The sequence below is a fragment of the Micromesistius poutassou genome (genome assembly GCF_964030765.1).
Source record: "Micromesistius poutassou genome assembly, chromosome: 10".
NCBI lineage: Eukaryota > Metazoa > Chordata > Actinopteri > Gadiformes > Gadidae > Micromesistius > Micromesistius poutassou.
In genome coordinates, this window is record NC_140280.1 from 223,755 (window position 1) to 234,321 (window position 10,567).

A 10,567-nucleotide genomic window follows, 5' to 3' on the forward strand; every position below is an offset into this window, starting at 1 on the left:
CAGGGTTAGGTGATATGTTCATGTTAGGGTCAGGGTTAGGTGATATGTTCATGTACGGGGTTAGGGTTAGGTGATATGTTCATGTACAGGGTTAGGGTTAGGTGATATGTTCATGTACAGGGTTAGGTGATATGTTCATGTACATTGAGTTGTAGCCGGTCGCTGAATTGGGATTCAATTCTTACTCTGATTCTATTGAATGGAAAAAAACAAGACTTCTCTTTTATGTTTCAATCGTCTTCTTTGGTATCCCAAAATGGATCAGATATAGGGTTAGTAATTAATAATGTTAGTAGTACACTATTAGTAGTTAGTAGTGTATCAAATATAATGAATGGAGCACAGATTGCTCTAGATATAGATTTACAATAATAAAACCACATCCAACTCACCCAACATCATCATCCTCTGACGCTCTGGAGTGGCCGGTAGCCGCGGGCGACTCCGTTAATGTTCAGTCAATTCTGAGAATTGAAGCAATCAAGAATTAGTTTATCTTTTGGAGTGCACCCTCCATCCCCGTGACGCGCCACACTCACTCAACACTGAGCTCCGACCCTCTAACCTTCTCTTTGGGTCCAACACTGAGCTCCGACCCTCTAACCTTCTCTTTGGGTCCAACACTGAGCTCCGACCCTCTAACCTTCTCTTTGGGTTCAACACTGAGCTCTGACCCTCTAACCTTCTCTTTGGGTCCAACACTGAGCTCCGACCCTCTAACCTTCTCTTTGGGTCCAACACTGAGCTCCGACCCTCTAACCTTCTCTTTGGGTTCTCGTCTGGCTTGGGGAGTGTTACCCCTGGTTTCCTTTTAGAGGGTTAGGGCTAGGGGTTAGGGTTAGGGTTACTGTAGTACACTGTACTACAGTACAAAGTCACTCTGTCACCAAACACATACTACACTGTACTACAGTACACGAACTGACTGCTATCTTTGTCCCATCGCCAAACACACCTGGAGTCGTCATAAAGCAAAGGTGTACAGTTTGAATGAGCAGCGTTACAGGAGTCAGAGGTCAGAGGTCAGCCTCTGGAGACGTGAGCCCTGATGGACACAGGGTTAGAGGTTGGGTAAAGAGGTTGGACCCAACCTTAAAGAGGTTGCGTCTCACTGGGCCCTGATGTGTCTGAGGAGAGAAGCCTTCCTCTTGGACCATCCCACGCTGGAGGGAGATGGAGGCCGTGGGTTAGATGTTCCTCTGTCCTCCTCCTTTGAGAACCTCCTGCTGGTCGGCCGAGCCACAGAGAGACGCCTTCTTTCCTTTCAGAGTTGGGGCTACAAAAATGAATCCTCATGCATCTCACTGATGAAACCAACTCATTTACAAACGATAAACCGACGTGTTCTGTAAACGTACACATGACAGCAGAGTTATAATTATTCACTTTGGTTTATGTTTCAATCAGCCACCAGTTAAACAAACATAATCAGTCACTTACTCATTTCTTTTATCTTTTCGAACGTGAATCGTACTCCAAAAGTGGAATGTTATTGATTAACACACAAACCAATCTGCCAACACAATTTATGTTCACATATAATGGGTCTGCTCCTTTTATGTACGAAGGCAGTAGACATATCGTCACTGGTAGTCTATCACCCTCACCCTCACCCTCACCCTCACCCTCACCCTCTCCCTGCCCTGGAGCACGTAGCAGAGCCACACCGGTGAAACGGTTTATTGCGTTCCCCTTTCAGCCTATAGGGGGCAGTGTTCAGCTAACCTGGGCCATCATTGCTGTTGTTCTTTTTCCAAATGCTCTGGGCTTTAATGAGACTAATGAACTGATCGCTACTAGTGTGCTAGTCACAACGAGAAGCTCAGGAACCCATCCGAAGTCAGCCGTTAGAGAGAGAGAGAGAGAGAGGGAGAGAGAGGGAGAGAGAGAGAGAGAGGGAGAGAGGGGGAGAGAGAGAGGGGGAGAGAGAGAGAGAGAGAGAGGGAGAGAGAGAGAGAGAGAGCTGCAGAGGTGCTGTTGTTGTTAAATCAGCAGGATGCTGTGTAGATGTGTAGATGTTGTGTAGATGTTGCGTAGCACCAGGGTGGATTTTTTTTTTGGTTTCTCCTCCCCGCCCTCCCTCCTCCCTCCTCCCTCCCCCAGAGTCTCCTGGTCTCTCCCTCCCTCCCTCTGAACCTCTCAGTAGGAGCGTTGTCGTAGGGCTTGTGTCTGGACAGGGCGGTGTGCGTGTGTGCGTGTGTGTGTGTGTGTGTGCATTTATTTATATGTAAGTATGTATGAGCACTTAAGTACATGTGTTGACGCGTGCGTGTGTGCGTGCGTGCAGAGACCTGCTGTGCTAAAGGAGGTTCCCTTGAAAAAATGATATTGTCTTTCTTTCAGGGCAACAAGCACCACCTGGGCATTACATCACACACACACACACACACACACACACACACACACACACACACACACACACACACACACACACACACACACAGTGTAGTGTACAGTACAGTGTTTCTTCAGTCTCGTAGTGCGTACGGTGACTCTAGTTGACAGAAGCAGAGCCGGGCGTTGGGTCACATGACGGCGTGGGCGGGTGTTGGGTCACATGACGGCGTGGGCGGGTGTTGGGTCACATGACGGCGTGGGCGGGTGTTGGGTCACATGACGGCGTGGGCGGGTGTTGGGTCACATGACGGCGTGGGCGGGTGTTGGGTCACATGACGGCGTGGCGCGGTGACCCTGCGGTGGTCTGAGCCCAGCTCTGTGGCCCCAGGGGGCCCTCTGTCTGGCCCTCGGCCCTCTGTCTGGCCCTCTGTCTGGCCCTCTGTCTGGCCCTCTGTCTGGCCCTCTGTCTGGCCCTCTGTCTGGCCCTCGGCCCTCTGTCTGGCCCTCTGTCTGGCCCTCTGTCTGGCCCTCTGTCTGGCCCTCGGCCCTCTGTCTGGCCCTCTGTCTGGCCCTCTGTCTGGCCCTCTGTCTGGCCCTCTGTCTGGCCCTCGGCCCTCTGTCTGGCCCTCTGTCTGGCCCTCTGTCTGGCCCTCTGTCTGGCCCTCGGCCCTCTGTCTGGCCCTCTGTCTGGCCCTCGGCCCTCTGTCTGGCCCTCTGTCTGGCCCTCTGTCTGGCCCTCGGCCCTCTGTCTGGCCCTCTGTCTGGCCCTCTGTCTGGCCCTCTGTCTGGCCCTCTGTCTGGCCCTCTGTCTGGCCCTCGGCCCTCTGTCTGGCCCTCTGTCTGGCCCTCGGCCCTCTGTCTGGCCCTCTGTCTGGCCCTCGGCCCTCTGTCTGGCCCTCTGTCTGGCCCTCGGCCCTCTGTCTGGCCCTCTGTCTGGCCCTCTGTCTGGCCCTCTGTCTGGCCCTCGGCCCTCTGTCTGGCCCTCGGCCCTCTGTCTGGCCCTCTGTCTGGCCCTTGGCCCTCTGTCTGGCCCTCTGTCTGGCCCTCTGTCTGGCCCTCGGCCCTCTGTCTGGCCCTCGGCCCTCTGTCTGGCCCTCTGTCTGGCCCTCTGTCTGGCCCTCTGTCTGGCCCTCTGTCTGGCCCTCGGCCCTCTGTCTGGCCCTCGGCCCTCTGTCTGGCCCTCTGTCTGGTCTTCAATGTTATTCTTCACAACGACTTTATTCAGAGCGTTTATGTGTGAGCACGTTCTCTCTGTTTGTTAACAAGCAATATGTTATTTTATGTATATTGAAAACATGTCCGTTTGTGGCAGGTGTGTCTCTGTGTCTCTTCGGCAGAATCAGCACAAGGTCTTTTTGAAAAATTATATTGGCATCGAAATTGTATGTTTAGGTGAGCGGCGTTCTGACGGTCTGAGAGCGTCAACACCTGGCAGCTGCTTCATTGTTCTAGTCCTCCTTTATTTAACCTCATTTATGAAGGTCTCTGCGCACGGAAATGTTGCAGAACCGGGGATGAAATGATGAAATGTGCGTACGCATCTTTCACCGCCAACCTCGTGATTTATAGAAAAAATCCTTGCGGAAAACAGTGCTGTTTGAATCTGTGTGTGTGTATGTGAGTTTACACGTATGTGTGTTACTACGGTAACATGTGTGTTACTACATGTCAAAAGGCTCCAGAGAGAGAGAGAGAGAGAGAGAGAGAGAGAGAGAGAGAGAGAGAGAGAGAGAGAGAGAGAGAGAGAGAGAGAGAGAGAGAGAGAGAGAGAGAGAGAGAGAGAGAGAGAGAGAGAGAGAGAGAGAGAGAGAGAGAGAGAGACTTCATGCAAAAACAAGTCATTTTGTTCTCCTCTAATCTGCCCATCTCACGTCTCTTCTATAAAAGTGTTTCCTCACTCCTGCCCTCCTGCCGTCTGTTGGGTCTGTTATCTTAATCCATGATCCACAGCACACTGAATAATTACAACTCAGCCCTCGTCTCTTCATGTGCGTCCTGTTAACTGTCCTGTAGGATTCTATTATGGGTGATTCTGTCACCCATTGTCTGCAAGGGGAATCATTCCTTGTTATACCCACTACACATGTTATACCACTAGACATGTTATACCCACTACACATGTTATACCACTACACATGTTATACCCACTACACATGGGTGGAAGCTATGGGTGGAGCATGAATGTAACATGAATTCTTGACTGTGGGTCTTCAGATAACGTATGTAAGTTAGATTATTCCTATCTATAGACTGTGGACTGCTGGGTTAGTGGTGGAGTTAAACCACTGTTAATCCACAGACTGCTCACTGGTTCCTCCTCTTTGTCCTCCGGTCCTTCCTTAGTGTGGAGGGAGTCTGGTGTTTGTTTGGCTGTGAGGACAGGTGTCCTTGTGTGTTTGTGGGTGTGCCTGAACACACAACACTATTATTGGTTGATGGTCGACTACGACTGCACTCCCAGTTCACGTCTCTCCCCAGTGCGATCAGAAGATGATGAATCCATGTTACGGATAAAGAGTGTCTCTCCTCCCTCACACACCCGGTGTGTGTGAGGGAGAGGGTCAGTGTGTTAGTATGGTAGTGTGTTTGTGTTTGTGTTTGTGTGTGCGTGTGTGTGCGTGTGTGTGCGTGTGTGTGTGTGTGTGTGCACGTCCGCGTGCATGTGTAAACACAAAATGACTGTCAGTTATCTGCCAGCCTGCAGACCGTAACGAGCAGAGAGGAGCAGACAGACCGCGTGGAGTTTAGTGCGGAGGGGGAGGAAATATCATCCACAACGTGAGAGTGTGTGAGTGTGTGAGGGTGTGTGAGTGTGTGTGAGTGTCTGTGAGTGTGTGTGAGTGTGTGAGTGTGCGAACACGGGGAATGTGCGTGTGCATAGATATTAAAGGAAGAGGGGAAAAGAGAAAATGTAGGCAGGAAGGGAGCAAGAGGCAGAGAGATGAAAGCGAGTTTCCATGGCTCAGCGAGCTGCGCAGGCTGCAGCAGTAAATGGATTACCTTATCACTGACGGCCCATGGAGCTGTGGCTCTGCTAGTGTGAGCGTGTGGCTGTGTGTACAGGTGACACACACACACACCTCTCTTTTTGTTTCAATGCTAAAATGACAAAACTGAACATTTGTCTTTCTCTCCCTTTCTTTGTCGTTGTTGTACTCGGACATGGGAGCTGGCTGCTTTCTACACGCAGTGACAAGCATTTTGAACCCCTATCAGTTAGAATAGCAGCACCATATATATATGTATATATATATATATATATGTATATATATATATGGTAACACTTTACAATAAGGTACACAGAAACGTAGGTAGTTACTGAGGAACGAATGAGTAACGAATGAGTAACGAATGAGGAACGAATGAGTAACGAATGATGAACGACGAAGTGACAGTTACTCAGTAACTACTGAGGAGTTACTGGTAAACAGACCAGGGGACTACTGTATTCGTTACTGAGTAACGAATGATGAACAACCAGGGGCCCTAAAGTGACAGTTACTCAGTAACTACTGAGGAGTTACTGGTAAACAGACTAGGGGATACTGTATTAATGAATCATTCTGTGAAATAGCAAACTGACCAATTGATTATGAAAGCAACTGAATTTTCCTGGGATTTCACAAGTTTAGTTAATAAATTAACAAGGCACAGACGGGATGATTGTCATATTTTAATAAAGATATTCACAATACATACATTCATATTCACATTTAAGGTTTATTATGTGGCATTAGTAATGTTGAAGGCTTAAAAGCAATTGTCCACCACTGCAGGGCACGCTGAGGGCTGGCTTGGGTCCCACACTGGATCGACTGGTAGAGCTGGATCTGACTGATGAGTTGTTACTCTTTCGCGATCCATTCGTTCACCAGTAGTTAAGCTTTATGAATCATTTGTTTACCATTAGTGAAGCTTTTTGTGTACCTTCATGTAAAGTAATGCATCATACTGAGTTGTTACTCTTTCGCGAACCATTCGTTCACCAGTAGTTAAGCTTTATGAATCATTCGTTTACCAGTAGTGAAGCTTTTTGTGTACCTTCATGTAAAGTAATGCATCATACTGAGTTGTTACTCTTTCGCGAACCATTCGTTCACCAGTAGTTAAGCTTTATGAATCATTCGTTTACCAGTAGTGAAGCTTTTTGTGTACCTTCATGTAAAGTAATGCATCATACTGAGTTGTTACTCTTTCGCGAACCATTCGTTCACCAGTAGTTAAGCTTTATGAATCATTCGTTTACCAGTAGTGAAGCTTTTTGTGTACCTTCATGTAAAGTAATGCATCATACTGAGTTGTTACTCTTTCGCGAACCATTCGTTCACCAGTAGTTAAGCTTTATGAATCATTCGTTTACCAGTAGTGAAGCTTTTTGTGTACCTTCATGTAAAGTAATGCATCATACTGAGTTGTTACTCTTTCGCGAACCATTCGTTCACCAGTAGTTAAGCTTTATGAATCATTCGTTTACCAGTAGTGAAGCTTTTTGTGTACCTTCATGTAAAGTAATGCATCATACTGAGTTGTTACTCTTTCGCGAACCATTCGTTCACCAGTAGTTAAGCTTTTTGAACCATTCGTTTACCAGTAGTGAAGCACTTTCGGGTTAGTTATAAAACCCCAAACCACTGTTGATGACAATGAGGGATCTACAGCCACTTTAGTTAAAAATGTATACAACATAGGGAAATATATATACATATACTGCGCTCATGACACATAACATATAACATAATAACAGGATAATATAGAAAATATCAACAATTTAAAACACAAACAGAAACAAAAAAAGGCATTTTAAAATGTAACAAAAAAAGGCACTCTAAAAACAAAACAAAAACCAGCTCTCTTCATCTGACACGGCTGTAGCGATCCATCGCCTCTTCTGGGGTGAGGACTGAAACAAAGAAAATGATAAACATGTATTAACAGTAGTATTTTGTCAGGATGATGGTAGTGATGATGATACCCCTTCAGAAACATTTATATAGAAATTAGAAGATAAAATGAACATACCGTGATATAATACGGCATTACCGTATATGCCTCAAATCATACCGTGATATAAATTGTAGTCCATACCGTACAGCCCTACTGCATACCTTACCTATAAATGTATTTCATCCAGCTGAATAGGGACAATTTGCTCCTCTCAAAAAGTGACCCGCACCTCACTGACTTCCTCGTCGTTTTCCCTCTATGTTTATTACGTCGGCACTGCCTACAGAAGACAACACATTTCTTCATGATAAATATTAATGTTACTGAACTTGAATTTATAACATGACATATCAGTAAACAAAGGAAGTCATCGATAAAAACCGTACCAAAAAAGAATACTTACCACTGCAGTCCGTCAACGTTTGCGTTTTCCTTCATTTTCATGCTCTTTTTGCAGCATTTTATTTTGGCTTTAAGTAACTTCTTCTTTTGGAGCCATTTTTATCAATTTTAATTTCTTTTTAAAAGTCTGTCTTCCCTCAATAAGACTGAGTACTTCAGCGTGCAGGGTCATGATAACTTCGCATCAAACCGTCTTCCTGTCTTGCACATGCGGACCCACAATGCAATTCGGGAGCGTCCCTTGTCGTCGACGGACGTGTACAGTGGGTAGGGGGCACGTTATACGCAGATCGTTTTACCCCATGCGTCGGACACGCCCACTCTCTTCCGTCGACGGGCAAGGAGGTCGTGCAGAAGGACTTGACAATGGAGACTCAGCGAAAGAGTAAGAGAAAAAGGCAGCCCACGGAAGAGCTTCCACATGTAGAGACAGCCATGTTAGAATGTAAGTACATGCTTTAAAGTTATTTCATTATTAATTGAGAGTGTAATGATTCGGTCACATTGCTTAGCTTCCTAAAATGAGCTAATTTGACATCGTACCACGTCTGTTCTATCACGTATTTTTTGGCCTTGCTAGCTAACCTTGTCACTAACCAATGGATTGCTAGCTGGCTAGATAGCCGACGTTGCAAGCAAATTTTAATTATCTGTCAAACACAAAAGTTTAACTCTTAACTAGGTCAAAAGACCGACGGTTCAACCACTTATCTAATGTTAAATTAGGCGATATGCGATGAAAATGTGGTCCAAGCTTTGAAATTGGACTTGTAAAGTTATTATGTTAGCGCCAGTTACCACGTCTTTGAATAGTTTTTGGAGTTGTTTTTAACTACTAAAAAACCCGAAGACTGCTACATTACACTGTTATAGTGCTATTACGGTAATACCTTTCTCCCTGTTTTTTTTCTTTTCATTTTAGTCCATAGTTACAGTATGTAATGTTAACAACTGAATCTCTCAAACATGTCTTCTACACAATGGACTGCATGTGGAACCATGACAAATGAGTTGATGATGATTTGTCTTAAATCAAAATTACATATGATCATACATATTATTATTACATATTATAACATTAAAGACAATGGATAATGTCATTGCCCAAAGTGAATAAAACCCTTATTTCTTAACTAACTGTATATATATGTTTTTAAGGTATCCATACAATTTTCAAATGAACAAAAACGTCACTCTGTATGCATTCATCAATATCCTTCATGAGGTTTTGAGCCCCTTACACCAACCATCCATTTCTGTGCTCCAAAATGTTACAGCGCCATCGAGTCAGCGGGAACAATCCGAACAGCGCAGTAGCCAAACTGCAGCAGAGGAAGCAGGTAATTAATTTTTTATTTTAAATGTAAAGCATACTTAACAGATATACTCAGATTCATGTGACTGTGAAATTTAGTTGTACACAGTATAATGATTAATAACTGATGAACGTCACTATGAAAACACTATAATAGTGTTATTTTTAAACCTCTTTTCTACTTCCTGGTTTTATGATGTTAAAATAAGGGTGCTCACCTTAACTGGTTGAAGGCTAGTGTCTAGAGGGGATCCAAGACAAGAGGATGCTAGTAATATTTACTCCATTTGTACTTGAACATTGCAGTAACCAAGTATCTACCTTTACATGATATCGTAACCGGAAAGTGCTTTGGGAATGGGAAGGAACTTAGAACAGCAATGACATGAATTAGATTGAGGTCAGTTAAGCCACTTTAAGTTAGTCTACTAAGTAGAAAATAAAAAAGTTTTTGGTTATGGTTATGGTCATGGTGCTGGATTAATTGATCAATTCTTACCCATTTCTTTAACGAGCTAGGTGGTCAGCTGGTCCCAAGTCTGCTTATAATATCAAAGCCACGTCTGAACATGACTGTTCAAAGCAGCATAATGGATGAAGCTACAGCAGGAACATGGCTTTCAAATAACACTAAACAATATAATCCACTTATTCTACCACTTGTCTAAACTATACAGTGCTCCCACTTTACTCTCTAGTCGTGCTCATTTGATTTATAATAACCTACTGTTAAAGAGTACAGATAATACTACTTGAATAGACAGTACACTCACAGTACTCTTGATACTACTGGAAATTACAATTTAATAATTATTATTATTATACCTCTGTACATTCATTACTCTAGAATGTAATTTAGAACTAACTTGCCACTATATAACCCTAATACAAGAATAGTATTAATACTAGTAAACCCCTAACCAACTGCACTACCATCATCCTGACAAAATACTACTGTTAATACATGTTTATCATTTTCTTTGTTTCAGTCCTCACCCCAGAAGAGGCGATGGATCGCTACAGCCGTGTCAGATGAAGAGAGCTGGTTTTTGTTTTGTTTTTAGAGTGCCTTTTTTTGTTACATTTTAAAATGCCTTTTTTTGTTTCTGTTTGTGTTTTAAATTGTTGATATTTTCTATATTATCCTGTTATTATGTTATATGTTATGTGTCATGAGCGCAGTATATGTATATATATTTCCCTATGTTGTATACATTTTTAACTAAAGTGGCTGTAGATCCCTCATTGTCATCAACAGTGGTTTGGGGTTTTATAACTAACCCGAAAGTGCTTCACTACTGGTAAACGAATGGTTCAAAAAGCTTAACTACTGGTGAACGAATGGTTCGCGAAAGAGTAACAACTCAGTATGATGCATTACTTTACATGAAGGTACACAAAAAGCTTCACTACTGGTAAACGAATGATTCATAAAGCTTAACTACTGGTGAACGAATGGTTCGCGAAAGAGTAACAACTCAGTATGATGCATTACTTTACATGAAGGTACACAAAAAGCTTCACTACTGGTAAACGAATGATTCATAAAGCTTAACTACTGGTGAACGA

General features: G+C 44.1%; 1 long non-coding RNA gene across 1 annotated transcript; it reads left to right on the forward strand.

Annotated features, from left to right (window-relative positions):
- The first annotated feature begins 7,722 nt into the window (after positions 1 to 7,722).
- Positions 7,723 to 10,286, forward strand: LOC311354079. Its single transcript, XR_014637182.1, has 3 exons — positions 7,723 to 8,128; positions 8,961 to 9,023; positions 9,988 to 10,286. It is a non-coding gene; the product is annotated as an uncharacterized lncRNA (long non-coding RNA).
- The last annotated feature ends 281 nt before the right edge of the window (positions 10,287 to 10,567 follow it).